A 22,500-nucleotide genomic window follows, 5' to 3' on the forward strand; every position below is an offset into this window, starting at 1 on the left:
ATATAACTACTGGCAGGATCAACCAGGGAGCTTCGTGTAACGTATACAAATACGCCCATGAGCTCGGAGAGAGCTCTCGTAGAGTGCGATCCGCCGCATTAACAGCGAATCACGACCCTTTACTTTTCTTAAGACAAACACTCTTGTCTTTCCGTATTGTTATTTCGGAAACCCGCTCGTATAAGAGAGTTTCCACGGATTACAAAATCAATCATGAAAATGCTAACCCGCATTCGGCTACGTTTCAAACACTCTCAACTTTTAGATACTCGACGCTAGGAATATTCATTCACAAAGCGACTCGAAGTGCCTCGGAAAAAACTTTGTTTCCCCCGTCAGAGACACTATCGTATGAAACATACGTTTCTCGTTGTGTGTTCTCGCCCGGTAACGGGTGAGTCGATGCTCGGTAAAATTTGCGTTCACGAAGAACGCGTATTTTTCGTTTAAAACCGCCTATGGCGTCGACCACGTAAAGGGCCATTCGGTCATAGACACCGACCCGTGGTCATGCTGCGTTGGGCGAATTTCTCGAAATATTTTTCACTCCGAACGAGGGACAACAAAAAAATTTAATAGCATCCAGTATAAGGCATGGAGAAATGTTTACGAAAACATACCCATAGTACAAAACTCATTGACTTTGTACTCGTCGTCGTCGACGACGACGACGACGACCTTTTACTCTCTGATACTAGTACGAGGGCGCCGTAACTTGGCCTGCAGCCGAGCGGTCTTAAGCATGGCGGTAAAGGGGGAAAAACTCGAAGCTCCACTCTTGACGAGCAGGGAGGATGAGTTAACAAAGTTCTTCGGACAGTTTGACAATTTTTAATCTACGTTTTGTCAATATGAACAATATAATAATTCAACAATATCGAAATGAAGAACTTGAAATCAATATACATGGGGAAGACAAATAGAAATAGATTTGTAATGATTATGCTCGCTTCTGTCCGCGTTTGACGAAGCACGACGAATGGGTACAAAAATATACATTAGCCGAGCTGTTGGAGTTATCGAAGATAATATTCTGAGAAATTGAAACATTTTTTCGTCGGTCGTGCGACGCCCGCACGGGGCGTCCACGGACCGAGGATTTCTCGTTTCCCCGTTAGACCCTACGAGACGAGTTTCGCTACGTCTCCCGACGACGTTCGTTCCCTCGATGGCGTGCGTCGAGGAAAATGCGCGGTTACGTGCCCAGGTACCTTGAAATTGGGCGAAATTTTTCGTCGGTCGTGCGACGCCCGCACCGGGCGTCCACCGACCGAGAGATTTTACGTAGCTCGCTCATGCTTGCGTTGACGATATCTAAAGGAAATTATGGTTCTTCGTCGTCGGAGATAGGGACATACGTCTACCTGTTGTATTTAACGTGCCGTCTCCGCCTGTCGGCTTACGACACGGCACCCAAGTGCGAGGGGTCCGGATACGCCGTATCAGCGCGCCACACGTGGCTCCCAATTTTCCTTTCGGGGGCTAGCCCGAGCAGACACCTTGGTAAGGCGGGGAGTACTTTCTAGGACCTCCCTACGGCCTAAGGAGGGACCGCTCCCGAGCTGATTTTTAGCGCAACTCACATGCTCGCTACCAACTGCCCCCACGAGGCCAAACCCATCTGACCGGGCAACGACGACCGAAGTCGCCGAAGGGGCTTCCCGGTCCCCATGGTCCCAATCTTGCATGTCATTGGTCAAACACTCGCAGGCCATAGCATGACCCACTTCCACTTTAGGCTCCTAGCCAGCCAGGCGGTGGCAACGCCAGCTCGGGTGCGCGGGAGCGCCAAGCCCGAAAGGACCGGGTCACGAAGACGCCTGGATCCTCCCCTGCGAAACCCGCTTATCAACAATCCGTTCACCGACAGATCCTTCAGCTCAGAGTAGGGACGGGCAGACACACCTATCGAGCTGAACAGGACCTCCGCACACCTTCACCTTACTTTCGTGAGGATAGACAAGTCTACTCGTGTTGGTGGAGCTCCCTCCACGACCGTGATGCTATGCATCGGACGAGTCACGGTCGAGGGCGCTCAGCGCTAACCCCCTCCCACATATCGACGAATGAACGCGAGCCCGCTACTTTGCTTTGCAGCTGACCCGACACTGTTCGCAAAGGTCGTAGACGACCCCGCGAGCTTTAAGGGTGAGTGCCATGTGGTCTACACCACCCACCCGAAGTAGATAGGGACAGTGGGAATCTCGTTAATCCATTCATGCGCGTCACTAATTAGATGACGAGGCATTTGGCTAGTGACCTGTAATAACTCAAGCGATTACCGCGAGCAATTAGATTTCCAGGGCTTAGCCCCCCTGTTGGGTTGAAACTTAACAATTCTCGAGCAGAGCTCTTCGTCACCACGATAACACTATAACAAGTCCACGAGATAAAATAAATAGAAATAAAATAAACTAAATAAATAAATAAATAAATAGATAAATATGTGCACTAACTGTGCATTACATTGGCGTTTGGTCACTGCCATTCAATTTTATATATCGGGTGACAAAACAACGGGATTACTCCATTGGAGTATGCGTCACCCCTGCCGGGCCGCACTGCCGGACTTGGAAAAATTAGGAAAACGGAGTGCCCGGAGGCCTTTGCGAGACTTAGCCATTACATGTTGCCCAGGGAAGACCTCGTGGAGGTGCTCGCCCGATAATTCGGCTCCGCCGCCGTGGCAACGGTGAGGCCGTGCCGTACGACTCGCAGCACTAGCGTGCGCTAAATTAAAATAAAGAAAGAAAAAAAAAACAAAAGGAACTACACCTGCGGCGGTGTGTTCACCAAGAATATACATGCTTCCCACCCGCCACGGAAGGTGACGAATGGTACTATTGTAGGTCGAAGGACCCTCTGCCATTCCCCTAGCTCCTAGTGTCACCAGTCCCGCTGGTGCCCCTTTTCGAGCTATTCTCTTTGTTCCCTGGCTTCCCTGTCATAGTCCAGGAACTTGCAGGCTATTTCTATCGATGACCGTAAAGCGATCATCGAGATCGTTATTATTTCGGCATTAGTTAAGCCGAGTCTTTTGAGGTTTAGGCGCGTATCCTTTGGTATGGCGCCTCTGCTCCCTACCACGATTGGTAAGACTTCGCACTTGATCTTATTGGCGGTGATCTTCACCATCTCCGCTGTCATCTTGTACTTGTCCACTTTTTCTTTTGCAGCGTCCTTTAGGTAGGTGCCCCTCTCGTACCGCACCGTAACATCGGCAACTAGTGCCTCGTCTTCCGTCATGATCACGAGATCTGGCTTCTTTAATTCGCCCAGCTCGTTGATTGTCGGCTCGATCATGACCGTATGTCTTTTAGACACACCATTTGCTACGAGGTCCCGTATCTCGTTATGTCTTTTTATTCTGGCCGCCTTCGTATGGATACACAGGCCCAGAACATGACCCAGTGTCTCCCTCCCAGCTTGACATCGGCGGCACGTCGCATCCATTCTTGGGTTCGTACGACTCAACACATCTTTGACCCCGAAGGTGTTGGTACGCAATTTTATAGCGTCCAGAAATCTGGAGCCTCTCAGTAGGTCCGGGTGTCTCAGCCACTGATTACCCAGTCGGTCATTTTTAAAATCCTTGACACCGTGCTGGGTGACTAGGCCCTCCCACTCGTCTATGGACTTTTGGCCAATTTTTCTCTTCATATTCCGGAATTCCTCTTCACTCCTTGGCTGGAGAAAGCCGAGGGAGCTAGCGGCCTTCCTGGCCTCTTCCATTACTTTTCCGCTTTGGTGGATTTCCCTTATTACGGGATCCTGCGAATTGCCTAGTTTGAGGCTGAGTCTAATTTTCGCCAGTTCAATAGTCCTTTCGAAGTTAAGGATACCCAACCCTCCACTCGCCTTGGCCGTGTAGAACAGGGCCTTGGGGGTCGATTGGACTAGGTGGAGAATTTCCTTAACTTCCTGGCGTATCATCTGATCCAGCATTTTAAGAGTGCCTTTACACGGCCTGTTATTTGCCAAAGAGTGAATGAACTTTGGCAGAATGAAGGTTTGGATCAACTCCATCTTTTGGTGGGGCTTGAGCTTCAATTGCCTCACATTTTTAATCGTATTGACGATCGTGGGGACCTCTGTCCCTTTAATTAGGCCTCTCCATGGACCCATTTTCACCCCCAAGTATTTTAGGGTCTCGTCTGCGTTGACGTGAGGTATCCGGGCCCCATTGAGCTTCAGAGTCGGATCCTTCACGTACCACGTTTTTGCTTTGGCCACGTACTGAAACGCTGAACATTTTGCCGCCGCTAGAGACATCCCTAGCCTGCTTAGGCCTCGGTACACTGTCCCCAGCTGTTTCTTCGCTGCTTTTTCATTTGCGGCTAGCAGAACGATATCGTCCGCAAAAGCGAGTACGGACACTTCTTGATTGCCGATGGAGATGCCCCCATCACCTCCATCGACTCGCTCGATGATATCCTCAATTGCTAAGTTAAATAGCAATGGGGATAGCGGGTCTCCCTGCTTGACACCTCTCTTCAGTTCAATATTGACTGCGCCATTCCGACCCTTGATAGTGGTCGTACACCCATCGTACATATTAACTATGTACGCACTTAATTCTGGTGGGACTTTCTTCCTTTCTAAGGCTGGTTTGATAGAAGAGTGGGGCAATGTATCGAACGCTTTAGACACATCCAACACTGTCACCACTCCTCCTCTGCCCTTCATCTCAACTAGAGCTTCGTTCAATAGCAAGATGTTCATGCTACATCCATTTTCAGCAGTAAACCCCTTCTGCCGAGGTGATTGCTCCACAAACGCCCTTAAGCGTTGATCGATAATAGCAGAGAATGTCCTCACCATCATTGACCCGATTGTTATTGGCCGCCAATTTTTCACCTCATTCAAGTCTTTTCCTTCTTTGGGGATGAGAGTTGTTCGATTCTTCTTCCATTCTGCTGGGAAGATTTGTTCCCGCAAGAGTATGTTGAACAACATCGCCAGGGCGCCCGCAACCCCTTTCTTCTGCAGATGGGCCCTTTTAATATTGTCAATGCCCGCTGCTGAGCTGCCCTTCAACTTTGCTATGCGTACTGCCACCTCTTCCTCTTTAATCGGAGGGAAGACGTCAGCCGCAAGTCTTAGGTCTTGGTGGACCCGTTCTGTGAGCCCCGGCCCTTCTATGCTCCAAAGATTGGAGTATAGTCTGTCTATGTCTTCGGTCTTTGGGGATTCAAGCTTCGTGAGTGCGAAAGTGAAGTCCCCCTGGACCGCCATCTCAGCTAGTTTGCGTGGACACTCGTCATACAGCTCCTGGCATCGAGCGTATGCGAATCTCCTTCTCCTCGCTGCATTTGCCGGTGCTTGTCTCCGACGCCGTTGTCTCCTAGGAGCTCTGTCATTCGGCGAGTCGTTTCTTCCTGGTCCGGTCCTGGCCCTTGGGCCGTGTGTTTGTTCCTCTTGAGGAACTAATATATTAATTAGACTTATAATGTGGTTGTTTATCCACTCGTCTAACTGTGCGGGATTTTCCTTGTGCTCCCGCCAAATTTGACGCAACTCATTCTCCCACTGGGCTATTTCGCCTTCACCATTTGGATTTGCGCCATTAATTGCCATTTCAAGGGCCTCGACCCAGTCATATTGTTGGGGACCAGCCCCTTCCTCCGCTACTCTACCGTCCTCATCTCTATTTTCCGGCAGCTCTTGTTGTGCGTCCTGCCATTCGTCATCGGACGATTCCTCAGATGAGGGTTCTTCGTTCGGGATTTGTGCCTGACCTCTTTGCGCACCTCTTTCTATTGCCGAGGCAATTACTCGGCGCTTGTCGCTAATTTGTTTCAGTGTTTTTCCGGGGAAAAACGGAGCCAGAGCAACATTTATGTTCGGAGTGCCGTGATATAATTCGCTTAGTGTTTTGAGTGATTCAGTTTCCTCCTCACTCCACACGTAATTCCTCCTGCCGGGTACTCCTTGCCTGGTTAATGCAGCTTGTCTCTTTGCATTTCTAGCCTCTGGATGGGCGCTACGTTCATGTTGCGATCTGCCAATGACGGTTGAAAAAGTCGCATCGCATTGTTCGCATGCATGAGCAAGGCGAGGTCGGTGTTGGGGACCTCTGCATCTTGGTTTATGGCTATACCAATTTCGGGGTCCCGGAAACTCCTTCGCGCACAGGTCGCATCTCAAGGAGATGGTTGTTTCCCTGTGTTGATCGCCAAGGTGCCCCCAGAGATCCTTCAGTTCGAGGTACGACACGTTCCTTCCTAGTATCCGACACGGCTCACACTCGGTGAGTCCGACCAACGGCACTCCTATCTTCCACTCGTTTAGCCTTTGCGGTCCTTGGTCTTCATATTGGTTCTCGTGATCGAAAGTGGACAAGTCCACGACAGCTTCTGCAGAACCGTGCTCCACTGCCTCCGAGGCTTGATCTTCGTTGTCATTCATTTGATTCCTAGTTTACTTTGTCGGCCCATAGGCCTATTCCATTCAGTTCCGAGTCGTGCCAAGTTGTTACCATAATATGTTCGAGCCATTTGGATGGCTCACGGGCAGAGTTCCCCCCTGATTCCGGGCTGGCGCTTATCGAGCTGGTATGCCAGCTCACGATCTAGTCAGATGGTAGAGCGATCAGAGTGATTCCTCATTATTTGCGCTTCCCAGTCGTGCGGTTGCGGAGCTTTAGGTTTTGATTCTTAGGCGCGCGCATTGCTTGGTCGCTGTTTTTGACCAACGTGCCCTGGGGAGGGTCTACCCGAAGGTAGACCGTCCCCGGTTTAAGTATTTGCTACATAGTAGCTCGCAAGCGAGCGTTCTGGTCGCTGGTTTTGACCAACGTGACCTGGGGAGGGTCCGCCCGAAAGCGGACCCTCCCCGGTTTACAGTATTTGCTACATAGTAACTCACACGCGAGTGTTCTGGTCACTGGTTTTGACCAACGTGACCTGGGGAGGGTCCGCCCGATAAAGGCGCAGCATGACTACGGGTCGGTGTCTATGACCATATGGTCTAAGACCGAAAGGCCCTGGACGTAGTCAACGCCATGGGCGGTCTTATCGCCCCCCTCGGGGGGTGTTTTGCGTTACCCCTTGTGGGCCTTGTGCGTTACCCCTTTATGGGGCCGGTGCGTTACCCCTTCGGGGGCCCTGCCGCGTACACCCTTTGATTCCTGAGCGCGCTAGCCGTGCCGCTCTGTACGGGAGAATCCGGTTAAAAATTTATTGAAATGCGATTTAGGTTAGTTATGCCGAATGAAATTCGTTCGCTGGAAGAAGTGAGAAGTAAAATCTGCCGTCATAGCAATACAAACTGGGGAGTTCATTTGCAAGCTTCAACATATTTAATGTGCAAAATGTTTTTATTTATCGATGCACAATAACATCTTTTGTATATTACAGGACAATTTGTTTCCATTCGTATTAAATTAGTGCAATTAAGAGAAAATTTCTTGAAGATAACTCTCTAAATTCCCTCTGCATAAGTATTTGTGCTCCAACAGTTCTAAAAAAGCCCTGATTTTTATTTAAATATAATAAGTTTAATGGAAAGTGATGGGCCGGACAAGTACTTTTAACTCATATTTAAACATAATTTCTATCGATCCAATCGACGTCGAATATTGTGAATAATATCAGTAGCTCCTGAAAGTCTGAAAAAAATCGATTGTCTCTGCCACCATAGAGTAAGAAATGACTAGCTTGCATGTGATTTTTTTGGATTTAAATGCTTCTTAAAAAAGTTCCATAATGTTGAAATTTGGAGTTACTCATAAATTACTTGTCCTTCGATTGATATCATAAACCTCGACTGATGAGTGAAACCCGACGTGTTACTCGTGTAGTCCAAAAAATAAATGCTCGATGATTTATAAGAAGTTGTTCGATCTATTCTCTGGAAACTTACTTCAATAATGAGCAATTCATTACTAAAGGTTATAAAAAAAAACTATTTCAAACGTAATGAATAAAAAAAATGAATCTGTTAAATCTTGGTAATGTATGAAAAACATTTGGTTCAAAGGAACAAAAGGTTGTCAAATAAATGCAAAAGGGACGAGTACATCGGATGACGAATAAACAAAATTTTTAACATAATGGTATGTAAAAAAAATTACGAAACCAACTGTGTTTGAATAAAACAATTAAGAAAAGCTTTCACAAATCATGAAAAAACATTATATTAAAAAAAATAAAAATCTGGAATTATTTTGTAAAGGAAAAAAAAAAATCAAATAGAACGTGAAAAATTCATTCTTACGGGAAGTATCCGGAACTTGAGAAAGTTCTAAAACTTGCTTCAAATGAGCAATTCATTACCAAAGGTTATAAAAAAACCATTTCAAACGTAATGAATAAAAAAAATGAATCTGCTAAATCCTGGTAATGTATGAAAAACGTTTGGTGTTCAAATGAACAAAACGTTGTCAAATAAATGCAAGTGACGAGTACATCGGATGGCGAATGAAAAAAATTAAAAACATAATGGTATGTAAAAAAAATTATGAAACCAACTGTAAATAATTTCAGCAACACAATTAAGAAAAGCTTTCACAAATCGTGAAAAAAATATTATATTTAGAAGAAATACAAATCCGTAATTATATTGTAAAGGAAAAAAAAATTCAAATAGAACGTGAGAAATTCATTCCTACGGGAAGCATCCGGAACTTGAAAAAGTTCTAGTGAATCAAAAAGTTACCAAAAAATCGCATCAAAGTTAAAAGTCATTTGTTACTCTATGGTGACAGATACTTAGAAGAAAATCGATTCTTCTCAGACTTTCAGGATCCCTTGGTATTCACAATATTCGATGTCGATTTCGTATCGGTACAAATTATGTTTAAATATGTGCTAAAAGTACTTGTCCGGCCCATCACTTTTCATTCAAATTGCTCATTCAAATAAAAATCAGGGCTCTTTTAGATCTGATGGATCATATGTATGCCTACAGAGGGAATTGAGAAAATTATCTCCAAGAGATTTTAACTTAATTGCATTCAATTTTGAGCAATTTGAATGAAAAGTGATGGGCCGGACAAGTACTTTTAGCACATATTTAAACATAATTTGTACCGATACGAAATCGACATCGAATATTGTGAATACCAAGGGATCCTGAAAGTCTGAGAAGAATCGATTTTCTTCTAAGTATCTGTCACCATAGAGTAACAAATGACTTTTAACTTTGATGCGATTTTTTGGTAACTTTTTGATTCACTAGAACTTTTTCAAGTTCCGGATGCTTCCCGTAGGAATGAATTTCTCACGTTCTATTTGAATTTTTTTTTCCTTTACAATATAATTACGGATTTGTATTTCTTCTAAATATAATATTTTTTTCACGATTTGTGAAAGCTTTTCTTAATTGTGTTGTTGAAATTATTTACAGTTGGTTTCATAATTTTTTTTACATACCATTATGTTTTTAATTTTTTTCATTCGCCATCCGATGTACTCGTCACTTGCATTTATTTGACAACGTTTTGTTCATTTGAACACCAAACGTTTTTCATACATTACCAGGATTTAGCAGATTCATTTTTTTTATTCATTACGTTTGAAATGGTTTTTTTATAACCTTTAGTAATGAATTGCTCATTTGAAGCAAGTTTTAGAACTTTCTCAAGTTCCGGATACTTCCCGTAAGAATGAATTTTTCACGTTCTATTTGATTTTTTTTTCCTTTACAAAATAATTCCAGATTTTTATTTTTTTTAATATAATGTTTTTTCATGATTTGTGAAAGCTTTTCTTAATTGTTTTATTCAAACACAGTTGGTTTCGTAATTTTTTTTACATACCATTATGTTAAAAATTTTGTTTATTCGTCATCCGATGTACTCGTCCCTTTTGCATTTATTTGACAACCTTTTGTTCCTTTGAACCAAATGTTTTTCATACATTACCAAGATTTAACAGATTCATTTTTTTTATTCATTACGTTTGAAATAGTTTTTTTTTATAACCTTTAGTAATGAATTGCTCATTATTGAAGTAAGTTTCCAAAGAATAGATCGAACAACTTCTTATAAATCATCGAGCATTTATTTTTTGGACTACACGAGTAACACGTCGGGTTTCACTCATCAGTCGAGGTTACATAAAACATAAATGTACTTGTCTCCAATTTTTTTACAGCACTCATGCTGTTTTCACGGTTTGATTTGACTACTTTTTGTGCACTGTGAACTTGAAAAAAAATCACAGGACATGTTACGACACAACTATTATCGTTAATTCATTTTTTTGTTCGTTCCAAGAAATACACATAACTATTCTTGGCGTTTCTCGGCCAACTTCTTTTTTCGACCTTAGCATAATCAGCAAAAACCCATGACGTACCAGATCTTAACATGTTCGTATAATGCCCTTCAAATACTGTTCGATCATGATAGCACTATTGACTTTATATTTTTCGCCGCAAACAGTAACTACAGCGGATGGAATACCTTTAATACTAAAATCAATCTTTGAAAGTTTCATAGTTTTTTCATCTATAGATAATATTAAAAGTTGAAGAATCAAAACGCCTTGAACAGTTGATAGCGAAGTTTTTGTTAAGAGTGTTCCCATTCCGCCACAAGCATTGCACTGATGACCTTCAATCGGATTCCACTGAGACAAACTATGTTCGATTAATTCCTGTAAAGTAAAAGCTTTTTTAACACGCGGAAAGCTCAAAACTAGTATATTATTTGCTTGTTCATCTGTGGTCGTATATTGACAAGCTTTACATCGAACTTTAATAATCAATTTATGTTCTACAGCATTTTGAAGTAAATCAGATTTTTTGCAGATTCCCATGAAAAATTCAGAAACGTCGTGCTGTTTTTTTTTGAATAAACGATTCTCCTACATATTCTCTTACAACGCATGAACTCACTGATTTATTTCTTTCCACATAAGACCGAAGTAAAAGAGGTATAGGATTTTCTTTTTCCTCCGAAGTTCTGAAAAATTCTTCCCTAAGAGGTTTGCAATTGAAAATACATTGTATAATAGAATTAGCATAACACGAAACACCATCCGTATTGGTTAATCCGTTAATAGACCAGGAGCTCATATTTTTCCATTCACTTGCCGCTGATTGACACTCCATAACATTTTTGGATATAGCCCAAACAAAATCTGGAATTTTGGGAGCCCATTGTTTGGCAAACTTTATGAGGACAAGATCTGTACGAAACTTCTGTCTGAGACGATTGTATTCCCTTATAGCTAACTCATCTGCTTTTACAGAATGGGGATCGAAATTGATTAAATGTAGTCCGTCTAAGGTAGTAACACGAGAAAGACCGACATAAGTCTGTCCACAAGTGAATATAGAATTTCCTGCATTATAATTATTACCTATCAGTGTATTCGGAAAAATTTTTAATTAATAAAATAGATTTTTAGTTTCCCTACCTTGGAAATTTTTTAAAAAATTCCCTGCCTCATTGAAAGAGAAAAATATATCAAATTACGGCTAATAAAAATTCCAGATAACGCGATATTGAAAATCCAACTTACACAGAATTAGTTTTTTTGAAAAATCATTTTATTATACATTAAAGTTGTTTTAAGTACTATACAGCCAAACAAACATGCGCGCGCATATTTTATTTCCAATTTAAATTTTACTTTGTTCGATTAAAAATCATCAATACTTTCGAATAGTCTGTTATGCGGTTACAAATTCAGCGCCATTTTCTAAATTATCAAGAATTCCAACAACGCCCTCATAAATTTCTTCTCCAACCCCATTGACTTCTGAATTAACGAGTCAGAGCAAATTTCAAAATGGACCATATTTTTTACCAAAATACATTAAGCAAACTCGTTTCTGAAAAACACGATGAACCAAGCCACAAGTCCTTAACTTCTTATCAGCAACAACGAGGAAAACTGCAAAAAACGTAAATATATATATATATATATATATAAGTGTTTCAAACCATGATTGCAATAATTTCCATCATCGACTAATTCGTAGCGTTAAACTTGGATACTGACTTACCTTGAGAAACACTTGAATCAATGGTTGTGTCTTGGCAAGAGCAACACGAAAAATGACCAAGCAGTTTGGACGGAATTCTCACAGCGAAAATCCAGAAATATTTTTTTTTTTAACTGAAATAGAATACAATTAATCACATAATGATGACTTCGTTTCTCATTCAATTTGATAGAAAACTACAAAAAAATGCATATAAATATACCTGAATCGAAATTTCATTCTCTGTAGTATCGCACCTTCCAGAACTGAAAAGTTCTAACATATTCCCAACGAGTCTGACCCAAGAATCTCATTCCCAGTATCCACTCATTTGAAGCCCTTGGCTCAAGGAATACCTCCATACCAATCACTTGAGATCACGAAATCTGGACAATCAAGACTTTGAGCCATATATTTTCATGGAACGCTTGAGACTGTAAAACCGTGTTGACCAACCAAACTGAGGTCATGGAAAAATCACACCGTGTCCATTTGAATCAAAAGAGTTTTATCAGGAAACACCGCTTCCACTGTAATAAAAAAAAATTTTTATTGCAATTTCATCTTTATCTATACTATTAAACTGAACGAGTTTATAGGGCTTGTGGTTTATATTCTGATTGAGGATCAAATTTTGATACCTTTATCTCAGATTTGCTGGTCCGTAACAAGTTCTGACACTTTAGGAACCTCTACGCTTGGACCATTGCGACAATCTTCAAAACCAAAAATGAAAAGGAACAGCAACAGACCGCTTCCACATTTCATTAGCACTGGAGATAAAAGATTCTGTAATCAGAAAATTACTATTATATTGAAAAATTATTCTACTTACTCAAAAGCATTGTCACCGGAGCCTGCAAGTATACTCACCCGCACTTGATCTTTCTTCATTTTCTTTGCAGATCAACGTTGATCCAAACCTCAAGAAATCTCTATCCGAAAGGAACCAAAATTTTATCTCGGTCTTCTGACTGGCAGTCTTCTAGTATGAAACTTTAACGCTGTTGATTGCAATTTCATCGTCATCTCTACTATTAACTTGTGGTTTAAATTCTGATTGAGGATCAAATTTTGATACCTTTATCTCAGACAACAAAATTTTTGCTGGTCCGTAACAAATTCTGACACTTTAGGAACCCGTGGACTTGGACCATTGCGACAGTCTTCACAACCAAAAATGAAAAGGAACAGCAACAGACCGCTTCCACATTTCATTAGCACTGGAGATAAAAGATTCTGTAATCAGAAAATTACTATTATATTGAAAAATTATTCTACTTACTTAAAAGCATTGTCACCGGAGCCTGCAAGTATACTCACCCGCACTCTATCTTTCTTCATTTTCTTTGCGGATCCAAAAATTTTTGTTGATCCAAAAATTCAGAATACGGACCAACTCAAGAAATCTCTATCCGGAAGGAACCAAAATTTTATTTCGGTCTTCTGACTGACAGTCTTCTGCGTATGAAACTTTAACTGTTGAAAACACAACCATAAAAAAAACTTTAAACAAAATTTTTTTTTAATTGTAAAACAATTATTTCATAAAAAAAAATACAGAACAATTCGAAAAAAATTTTACAAATCTTGAAAAAATGTTATATTAAAAAAAAACTAATCTGCATCTATTTTTTAAAGTGTCAAAAGAATTAAATAACAAGTAAAAAATAATAAACCGAAAAATCGCCCTTGAAATCATTTTGGAAACCGATGCCTCATTCTTCTTATTTGATTCGAACAGCTAAATCAATTGAAAAAAATTCCATCTAATTTACGTGCAACATTAAAATTTATTATATCAATTCGAGGCCAAGTATTTTCTAATGAATTAAAAAAAGTTACCATTTGAATTACGTGCAGCACTAAAATTTATGATATCAATCGGTGGACAAGTATTGTATTAGTAACTCCAAATTTTGACATTATTGAATTGTTCTAAGAAGCTTTCAAATCCAAAAGAATCACATGCAAGCTAGTCATTTCTTACTCTATGGTGGCAGAGACTTATAAGAAAATCGATTCTTCTCAGACTTTCAGGATCCTCTGGTATTATTCACAAAATTCGACGTCGATTGGATCGATACAAATTATGTTTAAATATGTGTTAAAAGTACTTGTCCGGCCCATCACTTTCCGTTTAAATTGTTTATCCAAATAAAAGTCAGGGCTTGTCTAGAACTGATGGATCACAAGTATTCATGCAGAGGGAATTGAGAGAATAATCTTCAAGTCATTTTTACTTAATTGCACTAATTTAATAAAAAACGGAAACAAATTATTCCGCAATATAGAAGGGATATTATTGTGCATCGATAAATGAAAAAAATTGTACATAATGTATATGTTGAAGCTTCCAAAATAACTCTGCAGTTTACATTCGATGACGGCAATTTTTACTTCCCACTTATTCTTTCATCGAACGAGTTCCATTCGGAATAAGAACTATTATTAAGAACATTAAATTAATAATGAGAATCGCATTTCAACAAACTTTTAACGAGATTCTGCCGTGCCATTTCGTTTTTTTATGATTGATTCTTTATTGAATGAATAGTGATGGGCCGGACAAGTACTTTTAACACATATTTAAACATAATTTGTATCGATCCAATCGACGTCGAATTTTGTGAATAATACCAGAGGATCCTGAAAGTCTGAGAAGAATCGATTTTCTTATAAGTCTCTGCCACCATAGAGTAAGAAATGACTAGCTTGCATGTGATTCTTTTGGATTTGAAAGCTTCTTAGAACAATTCAATAATGTCAAAATTTGGAGTTACTAATACAATACTTGTCCACCGATTGATATCATAAATTTTAGTGCTGCACGTAATTCAAATGGTAACTTTTTTTAATTCATTAGAAAATACTTGGCCTCGAATTGATATAATAAATTTTAATGTTGCACGTAAATTAGATGGAATTTTTTTCAATTGATTTAGCTGTTCGAATCAAATAAGAAGAATGAGGCATCGGTTTCCAAAATGATTTCAAGGGCGATTTTTCGGTTTATTATTTTTTACTTGTTATTTAATTCTTTTGACACTTTAAAAAATAGATGCAGATTAGTTTTTTTTTAATATAACATTTTTTCAAGATTTGTAAAATTTTTTTCGAATTGTTCTGTATTTTTTTTTATGAAATAATTTTTTTACAATTAAAAAAAAATTTTGTTTAAAGTTTTTTTTATGGGTGGAATTATCAGCAAACGAGGGACCATCAATGTACTTGTCCCAACCTTTTTTTCCCTAGGGGAAGTTTATGGTTTGATATCACGTCTTTTTTCTCAAAAGATCCTTATTTATGTTCAGATGACTATAAGATTTTAGTTTAAATTTCTATGAATTGTTTATAATTTTCGGCGTATAACGTTGGTTTTCACGAAAAAAGACCTATTTTTCATCGAAATTGTACTGAAAATATTTCGATAGAGGTTTATTCTTGGACTTTGGTGATTTTTCTCCTTGTCTTCTAATATGTTTCGTCCATTGGGAACTCAAGAGCATGGAGCAATGCGTGTTACGGGCCGAGATATGATTTTCGGCTGATAACGTTAGGAAAAAAAAAGGAAAAGAGGAAAGATAGATCAAATTCTAGACACAACAAATCCAACAGAATTGGCCCTTTTTAAATGTTGCTTTTGCATTCTGAATCTAGACATTTTCGTATCATTCAAAACGTGTCCCCGATGAAATATATTTCCAAAGTTTGCAAGTGGCCGCTGAGATCCAATTATCTACAGTTTGATAGTTGCTGAAAAAAGGCACCCAGAAACATTTATTATGTCAGAACTCAAAGAAGCAAAAAAAACTGAGCGTACTCAATTCAACAGAGCAACGGAATTCAAAGACGTTTAAGGTATCTGCATTGGTTTTGGAGAAAAACAATTTCAGGAGAATTCAGGAATGAATTTAAAAGTTTAAAAACTCAGAATAAAATAGAAAACGGAAAATTTAGGAATTTAGAAAAGCTGAAGACGTTTGTGATGAATTTTTGAGATTACATGTTACGGTTGGAGTAAAAAATTTAAATGATTGGCACACATGCTGCGACACAAAAATATGAAAGTTTGGAGGTATTCGCTTCATACCGCAGTAATACAAACTTCAATAGTATTTAAAAAGAAATACTTTAAAACTTACTAAACCAAGTTCTATTACTCATTCTCATAATCAAAGATAGGGGGTGATACTTAACACACATATTTATGCACAGAAATTTCAGAGTTCGCAGGTATCTGCTGCGATTCAATGTATCTGCACAATAAATTTTGAAGACAGCAATTTAAAATCTATCCATAAATGAGCAACTGAAGACTTCTGTGATGAGTGTTCACTTCATATATATGTTACAGTTAGTTTTAAAAAGTAAAATGAGTGGCACAGTATATCAATTTTATAATTCTCAGATTTTTGCTGTATTTCAATAATCCAAATCTATAGTATTATAGAGAAAAGTTGGCAAAAGTCATGATGTTACGTTGAAATGACATAGCGAACATTATATTCAGAAATTCTGTATGTTCCCATGGATGTTAGCAGGCATTATATGTGATCGCATCCAAAACTGAGCAACTGTAGACTTAGCGTAATGAATCTTTTCACTAATAATTCCACATTTGTAGTTTGCAAAGTGGGAATACTCAACATACATGTCATTTCATAAGTATTGTTGTCAAAATTTGTGTTTGCCTACTGCATTCCAAAGATTCGACTTTTCATATGATCAGCAAACAAAGCATCCAAAGACTTTTTGGAATAAGTTTCAAAATTTGTTACTCGACAGACCAGGTGGAAAAAGAATAACTACACTTATATCAAGACCAGAAACTGTTTTGAGAATCTGATGTACAAAATGTGAGATTGATGATCATAGCTGGAAACCTCTTGAATCACGTTACCACAATCAGCATGAAGAAATAGTAGAAAATCATAGGACACATATTAGGCAATTAATTAATGATATGTATCGATCCGCTGCAAACCGATGGAGTGAAAACAAGGATCGGAGAGGGCAGAGCCAAACTGAATATGAAGCAAAATATGGGAAACATGAGAAATAAATTAGAAAACATTTATTCAATTAAAGTTTACAACATCATTCTAACAGTTCTGTTTGTTTTTGTTGTATTCATTCATATAAATCTGACGCCTTCATATATATAACCTAGCCTACTGACAATATATTTACACTGGACAATATTTCTCGCACTCTGATTTAATTGAAAGATTATTTTAGTTAACGCTTATTTCCAGTCGAACAAAATAATGAAATCTTGAAGTTTTCGTTGACATATGCATCGCGCATTTTTTATATCCGTTTTCGCACACATATCACAGACTACATTTACGCGGCCGCTTTGATACTGGTTTAGTATATCACAAAATTTAACGAAATAAATAGTAATATGCACTTCGTTAGATGACGAAAATTATATTTAGTTATCCCGCACGCACTTCATAACATCATAACCCCAAACGTCAACATGACGTGAAACTTCGGCTGGTGACTTTCGAGCTCTCGGCATGTGACGTCAGTCCGCGACACCGCCGCGAAGTAGACCGAGGGACATGAGGCCTTTGATGGTATTATATACAGACATGTCAAATTTCTAAATGTGTTAGTAACTTTTGCATAATCTTGAGCCTGTGCAAAGTTTTTTCTCAGCAATTACGCTACTGATCGTGTTGGTTTCGGGCTCATTCGAAAGAGATTTTGAAATTTAGTCTCCAAACTAATTTTCGCTTAACAAAACATCTCTTGAGCTCCGCAATGCCAGAAAATGACATGCCAGTTTTACCCCCACCACCGCGAATCGTTTTATTCAGAGAAAAGATAGTCTCGGCGAGAGCCTCAGGCCAGCAGACGACAGGGCTGTCAATGTACTTGTCCCGAGACTCTACCGAGTCTCTTGATCTTGGATTTCGACCTCTATTTCGCTTTTTTTCATCTTTACTTTTTTCACCATTTTCACTAAACATTGTCCTGCTTTTAAATAGTCGGTGAATAGTCGGTGAAAACTGTTACATTCGCGATCTTTCTTTTACATCACGGAAATATATAGATATATACTTGTACTACAGAGAACTGTCAAATGCGATCTTTATAACCTCATTCATTTAACAACACACCATACGTCATATCACGAAATATATATAAGTATATACTTGTATTATGGCACCAGAAAAAAAATATATAGGTATATAAAATGTATTATGGCACCAGATTTGTCACTAAAAAAAAACAAATAAACATCAAAAATGTGTGCGAAAATCCGACCCATTTTTTGATGCTATTAAAAAATAAATAATTAATATCTCTTCAACGCGTTAAACTACAGAGTTCGAAGAGGTCGCAATCGAAAGAAAAAAAAAATAAAAAATACGTTAACTTATAATATTCTCTGGAATACTATAGTTAATTAATTATTAAAGAAACAAATTTTGAAAATTTTCGAAAACAATTGGAAACGCTATCGCTCCGGTAAAGAGTCTCTGGCAGCAACTCGTCATGTCATGTTGTTGTTATAAATGTACTTGTCTCAGAGTCGCTGCCGCGACTCTAGATTTTAGTGCTGCACGTAACTCAAATGGTAATTTTTTTCAATTTATTAGAAAATACTTGGCCTCGAATTGATATAATAAATTTTAATGCTGTACGTAAATTAGATGGAATTTTTTTAAATTGATTTAGCCCTTCGAATCAAATAAGAAGAATGAGGCATCGGTTTCCAAAATGATTTCAAGCGCGATTTTTCGGTTTTTTTTTTTTACTTGTTATTTGATTCTTTTAACACTTTAAAAAATAGATACAGTTTAGTTTTTTTTAAAAATAATGCTTTTTCAAGATTTGTGAAATTTTTTTCGAATTGTTCTGTATTTTTTTTATAAAATAATTTTTTTGCCCATTTTTTATAAAAATTTTGTTTTAAAGTTTTTTTCATGGATGGAATTATCAGCAAACGACGGACCACCAATGTACTTGTCCCAACCTTTTTTTTCCTAGGGTTTCTCATATTCTAAGAAAAGCAATGCGCGTGAAATATTTCTCATATTCTAAGAAAAGCAATGTGCGTGAAATATTTCTCATATTCTAAGAAAAGAAATGCGCGTGGAATATTTCTCGTATTCTAAGAAAAGAAATGCGCGTGAAATATTTCTCATATTCTAAGAAAAGCAATGCGCGTGGAATATTTCTCGTATTCTAAGAAAAGAAATGCGCGTGAAATATTTCTCAAATTCTAAGAAAAGCAATGCGCGTGTAATATTTCTCATATTCTAAGAAAAGCAATGCGCGTGAAAAATTTCTCATATTCAAAGAGAAGCGATGCGCGTGAATTATTTCTCGTGTTCCAAGTAAAGCAATGCGCGTCGAATTTACCTCGTATTCCAAGTTGGGTAATGCGCGTCGAGCATTGCTCATATTCTAGGACAAGCAAAATGCGCGTGAAACATTTCTCATATTCCAAGAAAAACCATGCGCGTGGAAAATTTCTCGCGTTTAAAGACAGGCAATGCGCGTCGAGTACTTCGCATATTCAAAGACAAGCAATGCGCGTGGATTATTTCTCGTATTCAAAGTAAAGCAATGCGCGACGAAATTTTTCGGATTCGGAGACAAGCAATGCGCGTTAGATAATTTTCGTAAAGATAACCAATGCATGTCGATTATTTCACAGGGGCAATGGCAAGTAATAAGCGTCGAATTTTCCTCGAATACTAAGACAGGCAATGCGCGTCGACCGATTTCTATATGCAAAATCTAACAATGACTGATGAGAAAAGCTTAACGTGATTATCGAGCAGTCAACGAATGACGTCGCACGACCGACGAAAAAAAGTCAGCACAATTACAGAGTCCCTGGGCACAAAACCGCGATGCTTCGTCTACGTAGGCTATCGGGAGAAAGGCGAATTTGGGATCGTCCGAATATCTCGAAAGTTGCGTATCTTGTGAGTGTACTCGGCGCTCTTGACGCGTGTTGCGGTCGAACGGGTAAACGGCGGGCTTGGATACTCGCTCGAATCTTGAGTCCAATCCCACCGGATCGACCACGTGTGCGTAACATTTGGATTAACGAAATTCCCACTGTCCCTATCTCCAAAAGATATAAACGGAAAGGAAACCAGCGGTACCAACAAGGAACAAGGGAAAAAGGTAAAAGCCGCGAACTAACACTAAACTAACAAACTACCGATAAAAGTAAGCACTGGACGAAGAGAAGACAGGTAAGCCTAGGACTAAGACTAAGAGTAAGATAGGGAGGGGGAGAAGGTAAAGGAGGAAGAAGGAAAAAGAAATAGAATAGAAGTAAGGAAGTAAGGAAACAAGGGGGAGCTGCTCAGATAGGTAGGCGGATGTAGTAATAAGTCACCATAGGAAAGCAGAATAGGTAGGTGGTAGAGTCGCTCCAACTTCTGAGGGTCGTAAAGCGACGTGTCTCGATGCTTGCCTAGCCGGAGGGGGCGATGTCGGACACCTCCGGTGGCGGACTACCGGGTCCGCACAACTTCGCGGGTCACCCGGGACATCCAGGCGGGCACGAACGTGGCTAAACAGGACGCGTAGGATACACAGACAAGGACACAAACACAACACACACAAACCCAACACGAATAACAACACTTACACGCTAGAGCACCACCTTCCAACCACCCATCCCTATTCCTTGTCACTTTCTGGGCTGCGTCCAGGCGGGACGCGAGAGCAGGCCTTCCCGAGGTTCCCCGTGAGTGCGCGGGGACGCGTCCGAGCGGCCTTCCTCGGAACGCCAATTGGACGGGTCCTCGCGTAGCCAAACTGCTCTTTTCGCTACTCGAACCAGCGAAGGTCAAAGGATTTTTCTATTGCCCCTTCCCGGGGTAGGGGACCTTCGACAGAGGGTGGATGGATGAATGCTGCGTTTGCCCGAAAGGGCGCGGTAGCGTGGGTTGACCGTCTTCGAACGGGAGACCTAGACACTAGTTGTCCCTATCTCCACGGGTGGGTGGTGTAGACCACATGGCACTCACCCTTAAAGCTCGCGGGGTCGTCTACGACCTTTGCGAACAGTGTCGGGTCAGCTGCAAAGCAAAGTAGCGGGCTCGCGTTCATTCGTCGATATGTGGGAGGGGGTTAGCGCTGAGCGCCCTCGACCGTGACTCGTCCGATGTATAGCATCATGGTCGTGGAGGGAGCTCCACCAACACGAGTAGACTTGTCTATCCTCACGAAAGTGAGGTGAAGGTGTGCGGAGGTCCTGTTCAGCTCGATAGGTGTGTCTGCCCGTCCCTACTCTGAGCTGCAGGATCTGTCGGTGAACGGTTTTGTTGATAAGCGGGTTTCGCAGGGGAGGATCCAGGCGTCTTCGTGACCCGGTCCTTTCGGGCTTGGCGCTCCCGCGCACCCGAGCTGGCGTTGCCACCGCCTGGCTGGCTAGGAGCCTAAAGTGGAAGTAGGTCATGCTATGGCCTGCGAGTGTCTGACCAATGACATGCAAGATTGGGACCATGGGGACCGGGAAGCCCCTTCGGCGACTTCGGTCGTCGTTGCCCGGTCAGATGGGTTTGGCCTCGTGGGGGCAGTTGGTAGCGAGCGTGTGAGTTGCACTAAAAATCAGCTCGGGAGCGGTCCCTCCTTAGGCCGGGGAGATCCTAGAAAGTACTCCCCGCCTTACCAAGGTGTCTGCTCGGGCTAGCCCCCGAAAGGAAAATTGGGAGCCACGTGTGGCGCGCTGATACGGCGTATCCGGACCCCTCGCACTTGGGTGCCGTGTCGTAAGCCGACAGGCGGAGACGGCACGTTAAATACAACAGGTAGACGTATGTCCCTATCTCCGACGACGAAGAACCATAATTTCCTTTAGATATCGTCAACGCAAGCATGAGCGAGCTACGTAAAATCTCTCGGTCGGTGGACGCCCGGTGCGGGCGTCGCACGACCGACGAAAAATTTCGCCCAATTTCAAGGTACCTGGGCACGTAACCGCGCATTTTCCTCGACGCACGCCATCGAGGGAACGAACGTCGTCGGGAGACGTAGCGAAACTCGTCTCGTAGGGTCTAACGGGGAAACGAGAAATCCTCGGTCCGTGGACGCCCCGTGCGGGCGTCGCACGACCGACGAAAAAATGTTTCAATTTCTCAGAATATTATCTTCGATAACTCCAACAGCTCGGCTAATGTATATTTTTGTACCCATTCGTCGTGCTTCGTCAAACGCGGACAGAAGCGAGCATAATCATTACAAATCTATTTCTATTTGTCTTCCCCATGTATATTGATTTCAAGTTCTTCATTTCGATATTGTTGAATTATTATATTGTTCATATTGACAAAACGTAGATTAAAAATTGTCAAACTGTCCGAAGAACTTTGTTAACTCATCCTCCCTGCTCGTCAAGAGTGGAGCTTCGAGTTTTTCCCCCTTTACCGCCATGCTTAAGACCGCTCGGCTGCAGGCCAAGTTACGGCGCCCTCGTACTAGTATCAGAGAGTAAAAGGTCGTCGTCGTCGTCGTCGACGACGACGAGTACAAAGTCAATGAGTTTTGTACTATGGGTATGTTTTCGTAAACATTTCT

General features: G+C 40.7%; 1 non-coding gene across 1 annotated transcript in view; it reads right to left on the bottom strand.

Moving 5' to 3' along the window:
* Nucleotides 1–29, bottom strand: part of LOC122410353 (small subunit ribosomal RNA) — a 1,914-nt gene extending 1,885 nt beyond the window's left edge. The window contains exon 1 of the ribosomal RNA XR_006260927.1: nt 1–29. This exon is cut by the window's left edge and continues 1,885 nt beyond it. This is a non-coding gene — a ribosomal RNA (small subunit ribosomal RNA).
* Between the last annotated feature and the right edge of the window lie 22,471 nt (nt 30–22,500).

This window comes from Venturia canescens, chromosome 4 (genome assembly GCF_019457755.1).
Source record: "Venturia canescens isolate UGA chromosome 4, ASM1945775v1, whole genome shotgun sequence".
Lineage (NCBI taxonomy): Eukaryota > Metazoa > Arthropoda > Insecta > Hymenoptera > Ichneumonidae > Venturia > Venturia canescens.